Source organism: Phyllobates terribilis, unplaced genomic scaffold (assembly GCF_046119375.1).
Source record: "Phyllobates terribilis strain yellow unplaced genomic scaffold, ASM4611937v1 Scaffold_2__4_contigs__length_985480577, whole genome shotgun sequence".
NCBI lineage: Eukaryota > Metazoa > Chordata > Amphibia > Anura > Dendrobatidae > Phyllobates > Phyllobates terribilis.
Genome location: NW_027362762.1, coordinates 115,292,260 through 115,313,083, shown reverse-complemented (window position 1 = coordinate 115,313,083; position 20,824 = coordinate 115,292,260).

The following is a 20,824-nucleotide window of genomic DNA, read 5'->3' as shown; positions in this document are numbered from 1 at the left end:
TCACGTTCATAAAGATGAACAAATCATGGATCCGAAATGACTTTTCTACCCCTGTGTCATCCTGGGGAGAGTAAAAGCTTGATGATTGGTTAAAATCACCCTACCAACCGTTTTAAGCTTTCAAATTACTAATCATGTTTATCTGTATCTTGGCTGGAAAATAATTTGGGCTTTGTAGCAGTGTGCAGCACTGATTCTATTAGGCCATCTATAATAAGCTCCACCAGATTTAAAATTACTAATCATGTTTATCTGTATCTTGACTGGAAAATAATTTGGGCTTTGTAGCAGTGTGCAGCACTGATCCTATTAGGCCAACTATACTATGCTCCACCAGATTTAAAATTAATAATAATTTTTAGCTGCATCTAGCCCGGAAAATAATTTTGGGGCTCCGAGATGCGCAAGACACATAAGTGCCTTCTTGCTGCACTACCTGCAACATGACCCTCATATTGTCAGAATTCGAAGTAATCATGACTACTGGGTTGCCACTCTCTTAGATCCCCCAAACTTTTCGATCAACCTTTTCATTTTAATAAAGACCAAAAAAATGGTAATTTTTGAAATTATAAGCATTAGCAGGTTATTAGAAACTGAAATCAAACAGTTTTCAACTCAAAACTTTATTCTAGGTGATGTTACATTTTCACATAGGACCCCTTGTTCGAAAGGAGCTTCTGAACTCTCTCGTCCATTGAATTTGTCAGGTTTTGGATGGTTTCTGCTTCAATTGTTTTGCATGAGGACAGAATACCCTCCCAGAGCTGTTGCTTAGATGTGAACTGCCTCCCGCCATCATAGACACTCCTTTTGATGATGCTCCAGAGGTTCTGAATGGGGTAGAGGTCAGGGGAGCATGGGGGTCACACCATAAGTTTGTCCCCTTTTATGCCCATATCAGCCAGAGATGCAGATGTTTTATGTGCAGCATGAGATGGTGCATTATCATGCAAAAAAATGATCTTGCTGTGAAATACACGGTTCTTCTTCTTGAACCATGGCAGGAAGTGCTGTTTGAGAAAATCCACATACATTATGGAGTTCATCTTTAGCGCCTTTAGGGATCCTAAAGGGGCCGACAATCTCTCTCCCCATGATTCCACCCCAAAACATTACTCCACCTCCTCCTTGTTGGCGCTGTAGCCGTGTTTGCATGGGGTGTCCATCAACCAGCCATCCTCCACTCCATCCTTCTGGACCATCGAGCGCTGCACGGCACTCATCCGTGAACAAAACCGTTTTGAAATCAGTCTTCATGTAATGTTTGGCCCACTGGAGCCGTTTCTGCTTGTGTGAAGTGGATAGAGGAGGTCGACAGGATGGCGTATGCACAGCTGCAAACCTCTGAAGGACCCTGCATCTTGTTGTTCGGGGGACGTTGGAGGCACCAGCAGCTTCAAAAACTTGTCTGCTGCCATGACAAGGCTTTTTTGCCGCTGCTCTTTTAACCTGACGTAATTGCCTGTAGGAAAAGTCCTCAATTTGCCCTTATCAGCACGCACACGTGTGTACTGTGAATCAGCTACATACTTCTTGATTGCCAAGGCACTTCATCCTGATCATCGCACAATGTTGATTGTAGTCATGCCTTGACCTAAACACTCCACAATTTGTTGCTTCTCAGCAGCCGACACATCCTTTTTCTTTCCCATTTTGGCAGAAAATGTAGGCTGCTTAATAATGTGAGACAGCCTTCTTAAGTAGTCTTGCCTTTCATTGGACACACCTGCCAAACTAATTAGCACAGGTGTCTGCAATTGCTTACAGTGATATAAAGAGCCCTGACACGCATCACCATCAATGAGTTTAACTGACAAACAAACAAATTCTTCCCTTATCACTCCTAAACACTTTTTGCATAATAATTTGGAACACAGTGTACATGTGCTTTTCCACAAAACACCAGTGGTTCACGTAGTGAATCTTACAGTTCTAACTTGCCAACCGTGGTCTGTATGGAGTTGTTCAATAAAGGGCCCAAAATTAAGATAACATAGATGGGAGAGGTCTCTATGAATAGGAATTCCTAAGTATTTGATACCCTGTGAGGGCCAGGCAAAGGGAAAGTTGGACTGGATGGAATCCTATATGGATTTGGGGAGGGAGACATCGAGGGCCTCAGACTTCGCTGCATTGATTTTAAAATTTGACCACGTAACAAAGTGATCTATTTCAGCCATAACAGCATGGATGGATATATGTGATTGAGTGATATATACTAGGACATCATCAGCAAATAGAGAGCACTTGTATAATATTGGGGTTATGGCGAATTGATGAGAGCAGGTGTTCCGTCACTAGGATGTATAAGAGAGGGGACAGAGGACATCCCTGCCTTGTCCCATTGGTGATTGTGAAAGGTGATGAAAATGTTCTGATGCACCCCCTGGGCCTTGGGACACCCGGAGCCGGACCCTTTTTGGTGGATGCTGGTGGTTGTAGTCTTCGTGGCAGCGACCCGGTTCTGTGGCTCAGGGTGGTCAAACCAGTGGCGGAACTATTTATGTGGTTTTGATGTTTAAATGTCCGACTACGCCACCCGTGGATTGCGGTCAGAGTGAACCACCGCTGCAGGGCAGACCGCTGAGGCTGGTGTTGTGGGTGCAGCAGAGCGTAGCATAACTCCCCACGGGAGGAGTATAGCCTCAGGGCAGTGTATGCGGAGGATGGGGGTGATGGTGCAGGGCAGCAGCAGTAACGACACGGAGTCAGTGATGCAGTCCAGGGCCTTTACTCACAGTTCTTATTATCCAGACCACGTCTGCAGGTAACGGCTGCCCACGTCGTACTGTGCTCACCAGGTGAGGGGCTCAGACAACTCCCAGATAACTTTGGAGCGCTCCACAGGACCCCCTTTGTGTGTCCTTTGTCTGGCCTTTCTTACCAACCCATCTGTCCGGCTGCCTCGGGCCTCCTCTTGGTAAACTTGGCGCCAGTTTCCCTGACCCTATGTGGTGCCTTCCTAGCGGGTGTAGCGAGGGGCTGCGCCACATAAAATGTCACAGCCTCCGGTTTCTAGCTGAGGGTCGTTTCCTGCCTCCACTAGTTTCGGGGACCGGTCTCCCCCTTTGGCCTGACCCCTCCACGCAGGTGGATTCGGGCGTGAGGTGGCGACTCGCCCGTCCGCACCCCTGGGATCCCTTCATTCCTCGTTCCTGGAGCCTTCTCCGCTCCTCTTCCTTCCTTCTCCCTCTTCCAGGCCTGGGCCTCTGTTACTAGGCCCGCCTCCGGAGCAGAGCTCATGCAGAGCCCCTGCTCCCTGCCACTTCTGCTCAGACTTCTCTGCACTGAACTAAGATGGTGCCCACCTTTTATACTCCCTTCTCAATGCACCCAGGAACTGCTTCCTCCCTGCTCCTGCACTATAGGGTTCCCCTTCCTCAGTGTTCCCTCCCCCCACTCCAGCCAGGGACAGGGACTGTCGTGCCCATCTCAGAGGCATATTGGTCGCCCTGCCCCACGGCAATGTGGTGTAATGCATGCAGGTGTCGGGTCCTGATCCACACTCCATCCTTACCTGAGAGTGAGATATCACACCTCTGGGTGAGGTGCAATACCTCTGTAGCAACCGAGCCCTCAGGGTGCTACAGTTCCATTTATCTTCAGCCTAGGTGACGTATTGTGATACAGAGCCGTGATTTTGGCTATAAAAGGGTCCCCTAGACCCCTACCCCAAGCTTTTTAAGAGAATCATATATGGCGTGCCAGGAGACTCTATGGAATGCTTTCTCAGCATCCAACGAGAGTATCTAATTACAAATTTTTAACTGCATCTAGCCCAGGAAATACTTTGTGCCTAGTAGCAGTGTCTGTTAGTCAGCGGATTATCCCGGCTGTTAAGCAAGCTACACCACCTGTAGTTTGGACACTTAATTTTTTCAAAGGAAATGCTTCGGGACCACGGGATACTCAGTGAACAGCATCAGGAGGCACCCCAAGGCATAGGGGCTGGGACTGGCAGTAGGATGCCTTGCGGTGGACAGCCGAGCTCGATCCTTATAAAAGCTTTTTAACTGCAGCAGCTTTAGTGGATGCTACTGGAGCTGGAATTACGCAGCTGCTGGCATGAGACTTGCCCTCCAATAGATCCTTGTAAATGGATTTAAAGTGTATTCATTCAAATTAGAGAGACAATTTAAATTAAAAAGCTTAGAGCTGCCTCCACCACAGGGGGGCTCGCTCGACCCACCAGCGGACAGGCACCAGTATTGGGAGAGGGGGGCTGGCCGTCAGGGTTCACCGCGGCTCTGGCACAAACCCGGCGACACGGAGGTGGCACGGCCAGGAGTGGACTGAACGTGTCGGCTTCTCACTTTTTAGATTTTAGAAGGGCATGACATGCCTATATCTGTGTCTCCCCCTCCTTTTACTCCTCCACCTCTTTTCTTTTCGCATGACTATATGTACTTGTCACTTTTCCATGTGTTAGTTGTGTCTTCTGAGCAGTTTGTCAGCTTTTGGACACCTTTGAAGGTGTCTTCTATGTGTTTCTATGTGTTTTTGTTTGCCTGCCATTGGTTTTAACGGTGTTCGAAGGTGTTCGACGAAGAGTTCGACGAACAGTTCGGCGAACACACGGGTGTTCGACGAACCGAACTCGAACACTACGGGGGTGGCTGAACACTAGTAATAAATAAGGGCATTCAGTGATCGCTTCTCCATTTACTTGTGAGTACAAGCCAAGAGTCACGCATCACTGCGCGCTCGCGGCCATAGTGCTGACAGCTGTATAGGACTACGCTGTGTGCCTGCAGGATATCAACTCTACACTGTGTTCAGAATTATTAGGCAAATGCGTATTTTGATCACATGATACTTTTTATACATGTTGTCCTACTCCAAGCTGCATAGGCTTGAGAGCCAACTACCAATTAAGTAAATCTGGTGATGTGCATCTCTGTAATGAGGAGGGGTGTTGACTAATGACATCAACACCGTATATAAGATGTGCTTAATTATTAGGCAACTTCATTTCCTTTGGCAAAATAGGTCAGAAGAGAGATTTGACGGGCTATGAAAAGTCCAAAATTGTGAGATGTCTTGCAGAGGGATGCAGCAGTCTTGAAATTTCCAAGCTTTTGAAGCGTGATCACCGAACAATCAAGCATTTTATGGCAAATAGCCAACAGTGTCGCAAGAAGTGTGTTGGCCAAAAAAGGCGCAAAATAACTGCCCATGAATTGAGGAAAATCAAGCGTGAAGCTGCCAAGATGCCATTCGCCACCAGTTTTGCCATATTTCAGAGCTGCAACGTTACTGGAGTATCAAAAAGCTCAAGGTGTGCGATGCTCAGGGACATGGCCAAGGTAAGGAAGGCTGAAAAACGACCACCTTTGAACAAGAAACATAAGATAAAACGTCAAGAATGGGCCAAGAAATATCTTAAGACTGATTTTTCAAAGGTTTTATGAACTGATAAAATGAGAGTGACTCTTGATGGGCCAAATGGATGGGCCAGAGGCTGGATCAGTAAAGGGCAGAGAGCTCCACTCCGACTCAGACGCTAGCAAGGTGGAGGTGGGGTACTGGTATGGGCTGGTATCATCAAAGATGATCTTGTGGGACCTTTTCGGGTTAAGGATGGAGTGAAGCTCAACTCCCAGACCTAATGCCAGTTTCTGGAAGACAACTTCTTCAAGCAGTGGTACAGGAAGAAGTTGGTGTCGTTCAAGAAAAACATGATTTTCATGCAGGACAATGCTCTATCCCATCCAAAATTTCAGATGTCTAACTTCAAAACTGACTGATTCCATACAATCTTTGACCCCCTATAATATGAAGAGGGAAACTCTTGAGGGTGGAATTATCAAAATTCCTTTCTTAGGTTCTATTATAGCTTAAATGAGCACTATCTGCAAATTTCAAGATGCTAAGTTCTGTGGTTTCGGCTGTGCGTTGACCGCTAGGTGTGTCAATCAGGTTTACAGTTTTATATAATCTTCGCCTGTATGGTGTGTTTATAAAAAGTAGCCCTATGTCCTTCCTCAGGCTTGAAATTATCCATATCAAATTTCATCACTAACGGATTACTAAACACTGATTAATAAACAGGACGGACTGAAGTTACTTGCGTTTAATATTGTTCGTGTTAGTAAAGAATTAGTATGTAATTGGAATAATGGAGATCTGCAGGTAATTTATCTATGTGTTTTTACTGCAATATACTCCTGTAAACTATGTTATTTGATTTCTTTCGTTCAGCGAAAATATGTAGATTTTGCGATTTAGAAACACGTGAGCAAGCTACGTATAGCTGACCGTGGGAAAAACAGGGCGTGCCTAAATGTATCCCCGCTACCTTCAAAGTTTGCCCTTGCGATTTATTGATGGTCATTGAAAATGCAACTTTAAGTGGGAACTGCAAACGTTTGAAATTAAAGGGTAAGTTATTGGGTATTATTGGGATGCGCGGTATAAGAATATTTTCACCCTTAGCTTCTCCAGTTAAAATTGTGGTCTTTACAATGTGCCTGCCTAGTTCAGTGACTCGCAATCTAGTGCCATTACATAATCTCGGGGCGTCCAAGTTGCGCATTAACAAAACGGGTATACCGACCTTTAATTCGAGCTTATGAGATGGGACCCCGGATAGCTCCAAAGAGTTAAGAAACTCCACGGGGTAGCTCGTACAGTCTTCAGATGACATGACTGTCGATGGAGTTGTAGGTTGTTGTTTCATTTCTTGGTGCTAGTATAGTTCTTTCACATAGCCAATTTTCATCGTGGATGTTTTGTTGCAAATTTGGAAAAACTTGAGCAATAAGTGCGTCTTCCGTATCCACAACATGACAAAATTGGTTAGTGAATAGAACCATACCATCTTCGTCAGTTTCGATTCGACCTTCACCGATCTCGAGCAGTTTCTCAGCGTACGCGCCTGACTCTAGATCACTGAATAACTGGACACGCATGTTGGTGGTGAGGTGCAGCTTTTCAACTTTGGTCCATAAATATGAGGATTTCAGACATGCGTTAATTTCGTCTGCTGCAGTGCCTCGCTCGATGACAGGCAAAGTTTGCCTAAAGTCCCCAGCCAATAAAACAACCACACCACCCATTATTGTTAGTTTACTGTGTAAGTCTTGTAGACAACGATCAAGAGCTTCGATGGCGCGTTTGTGTGACATTGTGCACTCGTCCCACACGATTAGTTTGCACTGTTGCAACAGGAGGCCACGGGCGCTGCTCTTGCTGATATTACACGATGGGGTTTCTTCGTTCACCAGATTAAGAGGTAATTTAAAGACTGAATGTGCGGTCCGTCCACCGCTTAGCAATGTTGCAGCAATTCCAGAGGAAGCCACAGCTAATGCAACGTTATGACCGCTACGAATTTTTGCTAGAAGTAAATTAAGCAAGAAAGTTTTTCCTGTACCACCTGGGGCATCAAGGAAAAAAAGTCCGCCTTCACCATTTTCAACTCGTCCTACTATTTTGTGATAAATCTCTCTTTGATCAGGTAGCAAACGTGGCTCAGTTTCGCAAACGTGAGAGTCTAACTGGTTGGTATCATAGCTTAGCTCTTTTATCAACTCGTTCGACAGCTCTCCTCTACGCCGCGGTGAGGGTAGACCAAAATCGGACAATTTCTTTCCAGAAATTATTAATATTTTGTCCTCGATAAGCCCCAACGCCTCATTGAAACAGAGATCATCGTTAACGTGATCCATTCTTTCAAATCTGTGCATGATATCCTCTGATAACGCAGTTTTATACTTGTGCCAGAGTTGTAGAGGATTGGATAAACCGCAAGTGCATATCAATATGGCAAACAGCTCTCTTATTTGCGCCGGGGAGCGACATAGCACGGCCTCTTCTAAGGTGGTATCCCAGTGGTTATCATCTTCCAACAACCCCATCTTCTCACACACCTGCCGAAAAGTTGCAAGTTCTTGACCTTCAAATGTTTTTAAATCCGAGAAGTTGGTTGGACCCCTTATTACATTCAGCAGCATACGCAAGCAATAACATTCAAAATTGCTAACGTGCACCGTGTAAATGCGACCTAGAGCGTCTCCTGCCTTCACACCTGGCCAGCCATCGACAGGTGTTCCTTGTAAACGACGTTTCCATTGCTTCCGTGCCACATTCCAAGTATAGTAGCGAGGCACGTCAATGTAAAGTAATGTTTTTGCAAACCTATCACTTTGGCACAACAGGAAAAATGCAGTTAGTGTAGTTTTAGGTGGTGCTTCTAATCTCTCTCTAAAATTATTTTCCGTAAAGTAAACCCTCTCGCCATTGGGTAAATGAATCGCGAGATGAGTGACGGTTGGGTGTCTCTCGTGCAGAGGCAGACCTAAGATCCGCCACGCTGCTTCTTTACTACTAACATATCGGCCGGTTCTAAAGGTCTGCACCTCATCTCTTGGGTCAATGTTAACATTCCCTTGCTGGCGGATGTTAAAAATAGCCTGGTCGCTACCCTTATTAATATATTTACAAATATATTTTATCGCCTGTACCGTATTACAGAACTCTACATTTAAATGAGAATTAAAATTTTTTGATAAGAGTGGAGAATATGGGACCACCCAGCTATTGTCCACCAATATTTCCTGTGTTCCTCTACGGGTTTTTATAATCGTCGTGCGTCCACCTTTCTCTGGTGCTCTGCGCCTGTACAAAGAATAACCTTTGTCATTGGTTTGAGTATCTTTTAAAAGCTTCATCGGATATTTTTTGGTACATTTTCCTTCCTTCATGCATGGCGATGAAGAATTGAATGTACCACATGGCCCGTGAATCATATTCTTTGTCACTGTATCATAGAGCTTTTGATCGGTTTCTGGGTTTGGTATCTTAGCACATATGATTTCGTCAATTTGGTTCGGATGCAATTTTTCCTTTAACCACAGCAGTAAGTGCACATGAGGCAAACCTCGCTTTTGCCACTCGATCGAGTACATGAAGCATTGCATATCACCAAATATGTTACCTTTTGTAAGTAGAGCTACCAACTTCTGTACTTTTATTCTAAATACTCGAGCTGTTAAGTCATGTCTGTCCGTTGAATTTTGACCAGCCATAAGCTCTTTGGTGATTTCTGGCCAAGCGGGGTTGCAAGTCATTGTAATAAATAAATCAGGCCTCCCATAATTACGTACGTATGTGAACGCATCTTGTGTGTATTCGTGTAGGTATCTCGGGCTATTTACAAATGATGACGGGAGAATCACCATCTGACCTAAGTTATTTGGATCCAAATCCGCATCATTTCTTATTGCATCTTGCAAGTGAATATAATTTTCTGCGCGCAGTTTTTTTTTATTTAAAGAAATGAACCTTAAGCGCTCACTTTCCATCTTTACATACATGTCGACCAGAAACTGATGAAGTAGGAGCCTACACTTAAGCATAAAATTAAAATCGCTGCGACGGACCATCAAGTGAAAGGCATAAAAATCTTTGCAGGACACCTTTTTGCTTGGCATTGCTTGTTTGGTAATTGGATTTATCTGAGGAATATCAATGCTGTACCCCTCTTGTCCTTTCCAAAAAATTATTGGGTACTCGAGAGCGTCATAGAATCTGTGTATCGGGAACCCTAGTGAGCATGCCATCGCGCGGCTGCACAACGATGTCCCGAGACATAGTTTGTTCGCTACTAACTATTACAGCAGCTATTTCATTTGTAGTATGGGCATTGAATCGTCTCTCATGTTGACCACGTGGTACACGGTCTGGGTGAATCACTACTTTGAAATGATCATCATTGATCATTCTGTCTCTAGCCGTTTTAAATTCATGCACCAAAATGTTGTGGTCGTGAAGTACTCGTAATTTTTTAACTATGTTTCTATCTACGCTTTGCATGCACTCAGTACGCCTGTTGATTTGTTCTTCTTCGTCACCTATTAAAAATAAACTTGTAAAAATTGTGGTTGCGAAATGGACGTAGGAATTAAAGAACCGATACGGTGGTATACTTGTCCTTGTATTGTAAAGGTCGGGCAAAACCCTGGCATTGAGACAATTTGATCTGCTCCAAAAGACGTCATATGAAAGCACATGTTGTATTTTCTTATATTATTTAGAAAAAGGCGAGATTCATCAGTTTCATTAGAGAAAAGCTCTTTTAAAGGTTGAACTGGCTCGTCTATATAAGGAAGAGCTACTTTCCCGCCCAAACAACACATACCTGCTGCTTCCTCTTTCCACTTAAGAGCTCCGCAATATTTGCAATCTATGGTCATTGCTTCTATTTTTATAAGCTTGTGAGTTTCATAATCAAGAGTCTCGTCATACTCAAATGCAGCTTTATTAAACAATATCCATGTATTTCTTGTAAATGTTTGACGTCGCTGTGCTGCCCTTTCAGCAACAGTGCGTCTGCGAGATTTGGCCACTTCATAAGTTTCAGTGGCTCTTTGGGACACCATGTAAGTCGCTTGCTGCTGACGTCGAGCTTGGGACTGTTCTGGAGTTTCAGCAGCCCATTGAGACGCCAGATACTCCGCATGCTGTTCACGTCGGGCTTGGGACTGTTCTTGAGTTTCAGCAGCCCGTTGAGATGCCAAAAACTCCGCATTCCGTTCACGTCGGGCTTGGGATTGTTCTGGAGTCTCTGCAGCTCTATGTGCCGCACAACGCACCGCCTGCTCAAGCCTTCGTTGCTCGGCTTGTTGAGTCGTCTCATCACGTCTAATTATTTTCATAGCTCGGGCTTTATTAGAGCTTTGCGAAATGTTAGACTTACGCTTTCGCGGTATTTTTATAAGTACTAATTACAAAATAGGTACTTAGTAAAGTTCAAACAAAATACTAAAACAATCTAATTAGTTATATTACGATCGCTGTACAGACGATATCAGTTGTATATGACTGGTCTATGAGGAGCAGCTGTGGCGCGGTTGCCCATAGCAACCATTCCCAGTGCTCTGTGGGAGCTGAGAGCAGCCTGCTGGTGCTGTGGGTGACATGCTGCGCTGCACACACACAGGGCTGTGCTGCACACAGGAGGGGAGGACGCCATTTGTGTAGCGCTGCTGCCGGTGCGGTCAGGCTGCAGTGTGTGCATCCTCCATGGAGCCGCGCTCAGGTTACTGCCCCTCCCCGTGTGTGAGTCACTTCCCCTCCGCCCAGGTGAGGCGCTCGGAACTTTCCCGGCTGCAGCAGCTGGCGCAGGTGAGCGCATGTTTTATTATACGGTGTTATGTGGAGGAACAATGGCGGTGGGGACCCCCTGTGTGAGGACAATGACGGCCCGGTGCCCCTGGGCAACCTGCAGGAGGAAGCCTCACACTCCCCCCGGGCTGTGGGCGCGGGCAGGCCGTGCTGGGACGTGTAGTTCGCTAGTAACCTGTTCCTGACATATGGGCTGTTTTCTGAGCTATTTTTTTATTTTTTTTTTAAGTCTGAGAAAATGTCATAAATTATCTTTCTCCCTTCAGCTGTTTCCAGAGTGTAATGTATCAGGGTGAGCTCATGACTGACAGCTGCCAAAGTTTCTAGGAAATGTCAGTCCCTGGGGGTCGTGTGTGAACCCCCTGTGCCACACTTGTACCTGGCCACGGTATATGATCACCCCTGTATTCTGACTGTGGACAGGCGGCAACTGTGACCTCACTATACAATGATCCACTATGGACAAATTATTGTATTATCAATCTCTTCTGACTGCTGTAAATCAGCCATTTAAATATCACCTGTGTATATGTGTATATAAGAGCTCTCAGAGGCCAGATTTTTTTCCGACTTAATTGACATGTATCGTTATATTACGACCAAAATTACATAAAATCATTACAAATTGTAGCCTATATGTTATTCCGATGTATAATCTATATTACTGTAAAGTTTCATGCAAATCCGTCCAGTAGTTTTTTTGTGAAAGAGTAACAAACATACATACACACAAACTTTCGCATTTATAATATTAGTAGGATATGTGCGCTCCACCTGAATGCTACAGATCATTTGTGCAGGCTCAGGCACAGCAGTTAGACGCCTGTTGATGGAACAACAGCGATCAGGGACATTGGCATGTCAGATGTAGAAAAAGGATGTATTTCTGTTATGGAATTGCATTTGAGAAGTGCATTTTTTTCCAAGATCTTTAAAACAGCATGCATTTTTTTTAACGCTGTTGTCATGAAAACAACACCCACTTCGGTCAGACCTTGCAGCTCTCTGGCGCCCCCTTATCCTGCTGGTCAAACACGGTATTAACCGAGGATAAGCACGGGTGCAGCTGCTCTAATTTATGTCGACTATTGCGGCACGTGATGTGACAGGACGTATATATACCACCAGTTCCTTCCAGGAACGTATATATACCTCCGACCAGCCACCCTCAAACCACAATATCACATAAATACTGGTATACTGCCACCACCGATCGCTTAACAGGTGGATAGGGTACCTGGTAGGTAACGTGAATTAGCGGGTGAGGAACGTGTTTGCTCGACATAGGACAAGAAGGACGAAACTGGTAAATAATTAATGATTTACTCCCAAAAGGGGGGCAGTGTTTACAAAATATATACAAGATATTATAAAGGAGACAATTTACATGTATGCATAAACAGTTATTAAAATAAAAGGGATAAGTAATAGTAAAACCTGCTTCACAAGGTGATGGTCTCAGATTCTGTGGGGGGGGGACGGCTCCCCGGAAATTAGAGGTGATTCTTCTTACGCCGCGTGATGTGCGTGCGTTCGACGTCCCTGAGAAGAATGGCTTGAAAAATGGCCGATCTGGTTTTTAGCAAGCAGCCAAAACTATGGGAGACACCCATTATGTACCTCCCACGGGGGCTCGGCTTTGCGAGCCCACCCTGCTACAGAAGACCTAAAAAATCCTTCAGATTTCATATCTTGGTGTGGGGGGGGGTCCCACATCCAAGAGGGAGACATCATCTTGACCGTCACCAATATTCATGAAGATAGAGTTCAAATATGAAATTGCTATGACGCTCAGAAGCTCAGAATTCATTATCTCAGTTCCCGGTCATTCCTCAGTTATGCAAGTTATACTATTGTAATGGGAAAAATTTAAGCATTCCAAAAAAGTGGTCCCGATGTTTCTGTCGGACCTGTACGTTATTAAAATCGACATTAAACGTTTGTACAATTAAACAATGGGTTTTTTTGGAGGGACTTTCCGGTTTGTACCAGTGCTTGCTCTGGACTGAGGTTTTATGGCGGGTCATAAAGATTCCTGGTTTGGGGGAAAGCAAAAGTGAGTTCTATGTCTTCTCTTACAAACGGATAGGGGGTGGGGGTTTTTCCTTTTTCTTTGAGACATATCTCATTTTTAAAAATTCGGGGAAAAATACCTTTTGCCTGACACCTCCCCCTTTTAGACTGCGCTATGGAGGTAGGACCTTCTGGTACTCCTCCAAGCGTATGTCTGGAGGCTCCCCTCACTGGGACAACCCATCGGCATTGCCATGCTCGCTGCCCTTGCGGTGTTGAACGGTAAAGTCGTACTGCTGGAGGGTGAGGCTCCAGCGTAACAACCTTCCGTTGGCACCTGACATGGTGTGCAGCCAACTCAGGGGGTTGTGGTCAGTCACGACAGTGAAGGGGCGCCCGTACAAGTAAGGCTGTAAGCGGTTGAGGGCCCATACAATGGGCAGGCACTCCTTCTCTATGGTGGAATAGGCCACTTCCCTCGGCAGCAGTTTCCGGCTTAGGTACAACACGGGGTGTTCTTGGTTCCCCGAGTCGACCTGGCTGAGTACAGCACCGAGGCCAAACTCACTGGCGTCGGTCTGTACCAAGAGTGGCCGTGTGCCGTCGACCGCCTTTAGTACAGGAGAGCTGCTCAGGGCAGTCTTCAAAGTCCTATAGGCCACCTCGCATTCATCCGTCCATTTGATGGAATTGGGTAGGCTCTTCCTGGTGAGGTCTGTCAAGGGCTTCGCAAGGCTACTATAGTCCTGTACAAAGCATCTATAGTACCCTGCGGTGCCCAAGAAGGACTGCACCTGCTTCTTGGTCCTGGGGGTGGGCCAGGACACGATAGCGTCCACCTTCCCAGGCTCTGGCTTCAGAGTACCCCCACCTACCCGGTGCCCCAGGTAGTGGACCTCGTTCATGCCCATCTGGCACTTTCCCGGCTTGATGGTCAAGCCCGCCTGGTGAATGCGCCCGAGCACCTGCTGCAGATGCTCGAGGTGATCCTCCCAGGTGGGACTGAAGATGGCAATGTCATCCAGGTACGCCACTGCGTACCTCTCCAGTCCCTGGAGCAGGTGGTTGACCATTCGCTGGAACGTGGCAGAGGCATTTTTCATGCCGAAAGGCATGACCGTGGATTCATACAATCCGAAGGGGGTGATAAAGGCGGACTTCTCCTGGGCCCCTGGGCTCAAGGGAATCTGCCAATATCCCCGACTCAAATCCATAATGGAGAGATAGCTCGCGCTGGCTAACCGCTCCAGCAGCTCCTCAATGCGTGGCATTGGTTGTGCGTCCGAGGCGGTGATAGGGTTGAGCCCCCTGTAGTCCACACAGAACCGGGTGGTCCGGTCCTTCTTAGGCACCAGGACCACAGGTGAGGCCCACGCGCTCTTGGACCGCTTAATCACCCCCAACTGCAGCATCTCCTCGACCTCCTGGCGCATGACATGCTGCACCTCGTCGGAGATTCGATAGGCTGTCCGCCGGAGTGGGGCATGATTCCCGGTGTCCACTTCATGGATCGCCACTTCAGTCCTGCCAGGCAGGTTGGTGAACACTGCTTGGAAGGGTTTCAGCACTGCTTGCATCGGAGACCTCTGGTCTGCGGATAGCAAGTCGCTTAGCTCTACATCCTCTAGGGACCCGCTGGCCTTCGCTTGGGCGAGCATGTCCAAGAGGGGGTCATCCTCCCCATCCTTGGGCAGGTTGCAGACCGGTAGGACGCAGGTTTCACGTTCTTGATGAGCCTTCATCATATTAACGTGAAACACCTTCCGCCTACCCCGCTCGTGGTCAAGTGTGATCACGTAGGTGACCGGGTTGAGCTGTTGGTGAATGACGTACGGGCTTTCCCAGGCCGCCTGAAGCTTGTCCTTTGGTACGGGGACCAGCACCCACACCTTCTGACCCACCTGGTAGGTCCGTTCTCGGGCGTTCTGGTCGTACCAATGCTTCTGGTCAGCCTGGGCTTGCGCCATGTTGTCATGCACCAACTGCGTCAAGGTCTGCATCTTGTCACGGAAGCGTATGACACTCCACGATGGACACTCCTGGGGAGCTCGGCTCTTCTTATCAAACCAAGGGGTCCTCGGACACGCCTGCTATACAGGAGCTCAAAGGGGGAGAACCCCGTTGAGGCCTGTGGAACCTCTCTGTAAGCAAATAGCAGGTGTGGGAGGTAACGCTCCCAGTCGCGACCCTGGGTCTCAACCAGCATTTTTAACATCTGTTTGAGGGTACCGTTGAATCGCTCACACAAACCATTGGTCTGTGGGTGATACGCGCTCGATACCAAATGCTGCACCTGCATTTTCTTACATAGGGCCTCCATTAAGCGTGACATGAACTGGGTCCCCTGGTCGGTAAGCATCTCCCTGGGAAATCCTACTCGCGAGAAGATGGCCAAGAGGGCGTCCGCCACCTTATCCGCCCTAATTGAGGACAGGGCTACTGCCTCCGGATACCAGGTAGCATAGTCTACCACGGTAAGGATGAAACGTTTTCCAGAGCTGCTGGGTGTGGCCAGTGGTCCTACAATGTCCACAGCAATCCTCTGGAAAGGCTCCTCTATCACTGGCAAAGAGATCAGGGGGGCTTTGGGGGCCGGCCCTGACTTTCCCACTCTTTGACACGTGGTACAGGATCGACAGTAGTTCACCACATGTGTCCTCATTTTGGGCCAATAAAAGTGATGAGACAGCCGGGCCTTGGTTTTGCTGACCCCCAAGTGTCCAGCGAGTGGAATTTCATGGGCGATCCGCAACAACTCATCCCTGAATTGGTAGGGGACAACCAGCTGTCTTTCCCTCAGCCACTCCTGTTGGGGTGTACAGGGAACTGTCTCCCGGTACAACCTCCCTTGGTCCCAGAATACCCTCTCCTTATCCGACTCGGAGGTGGGTTTCTCTGCGAGGCTCCTTAACGTCTCCAGGCTAGCATCTGAGTGCAGAGCTGCCTGAAACTCCTGGCTGGAGGAAGCCAGAAGTGAGGTTAAGGCCACGTCCTCACTAGGACCCTCTGGGACCGGTTCTGGGTCCATACCTGATCCTGTTATTCCTCGGTCCGACGAGGGTCCAGAAGGCAGGGTGTTACTTGCGTTCTGGGCACTCTGACTGCAGGTAACAGCGGCTATATAGGCCGTCTCCCCAGGGAATAACACCGTCTCATTAGCCTGCGAGGCCATGAGAACTACTTCTCCATCATCCTCCATTACCTCAGGCACAGTGCTACGTATGGGGCAGCAACTATCAGCCAGGTCACCTTCTGTTGTGACCCTGGTCACTGGCACAGCACCACCTGCTTCATGGCCCTTGTGCCTCTCCCCATTACCCTTGGCACTGACCTTTGCTCCGGCTAGGGGATCCTCAGCAACATCACCCCGCAGAGTGACATGGCTGAGTTCTCCTGCACCTTCCAAGACAACAACATCATCATCATCATCATCATCAGGTAAAGCATTGACATTCACAGTATCCGTATTAACTTTACCAACCGTATCAGATCAGGGAGGGGTGTTAGGGACATAATAAGCAAGCATCCTCCCCAAATCAGTTCCCAACAAAACATTTGCAGGTAGGTTTTTGGATACTCCCACTTCCTTCACCCCAATCAATAAAAACCCGGGCCATGGGCAAGGGGCATCGGACGCCCCCAATCCCGGTGACAGTCATGGTCTTTCCTGGAATAAGCGCTTCAGGGGACACCAGTTCGGGTCGGATGAGGGTTCGTTCGGCCCCAGTGTCCTTGAGGCCTACAGTGAGAGTGTCCCCCACCCTGACAGACTGAAAGTTTTCACAGGCCCTCCCAACTGGCCCACCCACCAAAAGAACTGAGGCATTAGGCCCTGGGGCCTTGGATGGGGGGTTCTTCCTCTGCTTCTCTGGGCAAGTGGCGCTGAGATGACCAGTCTGGTTGCAGAAATAACACCTGCGGGCATCAGATGCAGGCCGGGCATTGGTAACGGGAAAAAGGCCTCCGGAAGGTCGGCTGGCAGGGGCAGGGATGGTGGTTGATGGCTTACCCCCTTTCCAGCTGGTGACGACCGGCTTCCGCACCTCTGGTCTCCGGTTAGCCTCGTAGGTGTCTGCGATGTGCACTGCTTTATTGGCATCAGGTGGCTCCCGATCCATCACGAACTGCCGTACCTCAGTCGGACACAGATGCAGGAACTGGTCTTTCACCATCAGGTCCTTTAGCTGCTCAAAGGTGGTCGCTGACAGTCCTTGGATCCACTGCTCAAAGTTGGTTCTGAGCCCGTCTACCACATCGCTGTAGGTGTCATGTGGTCCACGTTGGAGGGTTCTGAACTTTTTCCGGTAAACCTCCGGAGTCAGCTGGTACTTTTTTATCAGGGCCTGCTTGATGGCCTCATAGTCTCCATCTTGTTCCCGAGGGAGGGAAGCGAACACCTCCAAGGCTTTTCCTCAGAGCCCTGGAGTTAAATATCTTGCCCATTGGTCGGTGGGCAGCTGATACTACCTGCAGGCCTTTTCAAAGCCTCGCAGAAATGTGTCCAAGTCCCCATCCTTTTCCATCACAGGGAAGTGCTCAGGACGAGGTTTAAAGCAGCTGGCACTGTTGGACTCACGGGTCTGCGTAGAGGGCGACTCCTTCTGAATCCGGGCTAGCTCCAGCTGGTGTTCTCAGTCAGCTTGGGCTTGTCGCTCAGCAGCCTCTCGGTCAGCTTGTCGCTCAGCAGCCTCTCGGTCTGCTTGGGCCTGTTGCTCTGCTCACTCCTGGAATTTCAGGATCAGCTGCAGTCGTCCTTCACGATCGTCTGTGGCGAGCTCCTCCAAGGCCATCTGCAGGTGGGGGTCCACACTACCCTGGTTGCGGGTATGGCTGGCAATCACAGGTGGCACCCCTGCAGCAGCGCCATCCGGGCCTTGGCTGGCCGCCCCCTCATCAGGGCTCTGCTGTCGGACGGGCTCTGCAGCATCTTGTAACAGTTCAGCAATCATTTGTTCTCTGCTTTTGCCGTGGGGGTCAATGCCTTTGATTATACATATTCCAATAAGAGTGTCCTTTTTCTGCTGGCTGTACCGGGACTCCCCAACTACGACCATGATCACCAAAATAAAAATAGAAAAGAAAAAGCGAAGAAGGGTAGGGGTAACTGCTACACATACAGTATTGTCTCAGATCTAATAAACACTGAGTTCGATCTTCCAAAACTTTTGTGCAAGTTTTTAGTGAGAGGAATGATTGCTCAAACCAGATCACTAATGTCCTATGATCCCACCAATTTGTCATGAAAACAACACCCACTTGGGTCAGACCTTGCAGCTCTCTGGCGCCCCCTTATCCTGCTGGTCAAACACGGTATTGACCGAGGATAAGCACGGGTGCAGCTGCTCTAATTTATGTCGACTATTGCGGCACGTGATGTGACAGGACGCATATATACCACCAGTTCCTTCCAGGAACGTATATATACCTCCGACCAGCCACCCTCAAACCACAATATCACATAAATACTGGTATACTGCCACCACCGATCGCTTAACAGGTGGATCGGGTACCTGGTAGGTAACGTGAATTAGCGGGTGAGGAACGTGTTTGCTCGACATAGGACAAGGAGGACGAAACTGGTAAATAATGATTTACTCCCAAAAGGGGGGGCAGTGTTTACAAAATATATACAATATATTATAAAGGAGACAATTTACATGTATGCATAAACAGTTATTAAAATAAAAGGGATAAGTAATAGCAAAACCTGCTTCACAAGGTGATGGTCTCAGATTCTGTGGGGGGGGGGGACGGCTCCCCGGAAATTAGAGGTGATTCTTCTTACGCCGCGTGATGTGCGTGCGTTCGACGTCCCTGAGAAGAATGGCTTGAAAAATGGCCGATCTGGTTTTTAGCAAGCAGCCAAAACTCTGGGAGACACCCATTATGTACCTCCCACGGGGGCTCGGCTTTGCGAGCCCACCCTGCTACAGAAGACCTAAAAAATCCTTCAGATTTCATATCTTGGTGTGGGGGGGGGTCCCACATCCAAGAGGGAGACATCATCTTGACCGTCACCAATATTCATGAAGATAGAGTTCAAATATGAAATTGCTGACGCTCAGAATTCATTATCTCAGTTCCCGGTCATTCCTCAGTTATGCAAGTTATACTATTGTAATGGGAAAAATGTAAGCATTCCAAAAAAGTGGTCCCGATGTTTCTGTCGGACCTGTACGTTATTAAAATCGACATTAAACGTTTGTACAATTAAACAATGGGGTTTTTTTGGAGGGACTTTCTGGTTTGTACCAGTGCTTGCTCTGGACTGAGGTTTTATGGCGGGTCATAAAGATTCCTGGTTTGGGGGAAAGCAAAAGTGAGTTCTATGTCTTCTCTTACAAACGGATAGGGGGTGGGGGTTTTTCCTTTTTCTTTGAGACATATCTCATTTTTAAAAATTCGGGGAAAAATACCTTTTGCCTGACAGCTGTAAAACCCCTTTAAGGCTGCATTCAAACACAGTGGGTCATGCTGCGGCTTTTAACAGCAGCCCTGTTCCAATATGGCATTTCCAGTTTCCCTGCACTTAATCTTGCAGGGAACAGCAGTTTCTCCTTCTTGTAAAGCCCCCGTCACACTAAGCAATATCGCTGCGGAGTCACAAGTTTTGTGACGCAACAGCGACCTCAGTAGCGATCTCGCTACGTTTGACACTTAGCAGCGACCAGGCCCCTGCTGTGAGATCGCCGGTCGTGTCGGAATGGTCTGCACATTTCTTTCATCGTTGAGGCCCTGCTGGGTAGCATGCATCGGTGTGTTTGACACCTTACCAAAAACCTTGTTGACGACTCAGACACAGAAACACATAGGCGTGCATCGTTATACAGATCGTTACGGGTCGCTCCATCGTTGCTGCGTTGTTGGGAAGAGCTGACTGTTTGACATCTCACCAGCGACCACATAGCGACGCAGCAACGATCCGTGACAGGTCGCATCGTTGTCGGGATCGCTATAGCGTCGCTTAGTGTGACGGGGCCTTAAGACTGTGGCCAATCATAATGGTCCAGTGCTTATGCAGGTGAAACAGCCGTTTCCCTGTAAGATAAAAAGGGACTGTCAGCACAGAATGACTATTCAAACCAAGTACAGGCGCTCGGGCCAGCAAGATGTGGCCAAATATTTAAATATATCTTCCCACCTGCTTGTTTTCCCTCAATTTTGATTGACAGCTCAGACTTTACAGAGCCAGAGAAGAGCAGCGATAGGTGGAAAACAAGCAGGTGATAGTGCACTAAACTGTTTGGCCACACCAAGGGTGCACTGAGTGCCTGTAGTTGGTTTGAACAGTCATTCTGTGCTGACTTTAAGTGATTGTGCAGGGAAACAGTGGGAAAAATCGCATCGGCAAAAGGTTGGTGTGGCTAAAAGAAGCAGCATGACTGTTGCGTGTGAATGCAGACTAATAGAGAAGCTCTCCTTTAATTAAGAGGACTCAAACTTTAAAACCTCAATCCACATACAGTAAAAATTCAGATGTAGTTCCAATTGACTCCATCATTCCCTTGTCTACCATCACAAAATATTAGGTGTTATCTAGTGCTTTATTTAACCTCCTTTTGACAGGGCTAATTTTAATTTGAGCTTTTTTTTTTTTTTATCTTGTGTGTGTGCACGTGCAGGAAAATTTCTGCGCCCCTTGGCAGCAAAAACGCTGCGGAAAATCCGCAGCATTTTTGAT